Source organism: Saccopteryx leptura, chromosome 1 (assembly GCF_036850995.1).
Source record: "Saccopteryx leptura isolate mSacLep1 chromosome 1, mSacLep1_pri_phased_curated, whole genome shotgun sequence".
NCBI classification, from domain to species: domain Eukaryota; kingdom Metazoa; phylum Chordata; class Mammalia; order Chiroptera; family Emballonuridae; genus Saccopteryx; species Saccopteryx leptura.
This window is the reverse complement of record NC_089503.1, coordinates 176,339,753-176,340,568: the sequence shown is the minus strand read 5'-3', so window position 1 is coordinate 176,340,568 and position 816 is coordinate 176,339,753. Positions and strand designations below refer to the sequence as shown.

At 37.4% G+C, this 816-nt stretch overlaps 1 non-coding gene across 1 annotated transcript; it reads right to left on the bottom strand.

The window, feature by feature from the left end:
- Window positions 1-392: 392 nt before the first annotated feature.
- On the bottom strand, window positions 393-501 carry LOC136390224 (U6 spliceosomal RNA). Its single transcript, XR_010748656.1, has one exon. It is a non-coding gene; the product is annotated as a U6 spliceosomal RNA (small nuclear RNA).
- Between the last annotated feature and the right edge of the window lie 315 nt (window positions 502-816).

Here is an 816-nt window from a genome sequence, read left to right as displayed (position 1 = left end):
ATAAATTTGACTAATTGAAAGTAAGAACATTTGTTTGCCTGTAGATTTTATGCAAACAACTTTCAGGACTAAAGATTATTCTGCTGCTTTTAATCCCACCCTCATGATAAATGCTTTTATAATTTGAGATTAATTTAAATATAAATAAAATTTCAGATGACTGTAGTCTTAAAGAGAACCACTGTTTCCTTCAAATTGTAAGGGTTTTTTTTAGAGATTTTATTTACTAATTTTAGAGAAGAGAGAGATTGAGAGAAAGGAGAGAGAGGGTGGGGAGGAGCAGAAAGCATCAACTCCCATATGTGTCTTGACCAGGCAAGTCCAGGGTTTTGAACTGGCGACCTCAGTGTTCCAGGTCGATGCTTCATCCATTGTACCACCACAAGTCAGCAAATTGTAAGTTTTTTTTGTTTTCTTTTTCCGTGTCATCCTTGTGCAGGGGCCATGCTAATCTTCTCTGTATCGTTCCAATTTTAGTATATGTGCTGCTGAAGCGAGCACCAAATTGTAAGTCTTATTAGAGCCAAAGCACCCTGTTGGCTCAGTTCACCTCCGCCAGATGTTCCCCCTCTTGCTTCCTGACTGTTCCCACCTCCCGCTCAGAATAGGAAGGAACATCAGAGCCTTTACAGGCTGGAAACAGTGATGGGAGAAGAAGGCTCAAATCTGTGTTAAAACAAGTGGGACATTATCTCCACTCCCAAAATAAAAATCTAAGTTACTAAAATAAAGGTTTACAATGAAACTAGTTAGAATTAATAAACATTTCTTCCCCAAATATTTATTTTTTAATTTTTATTAAACTTGGTTTCAGGG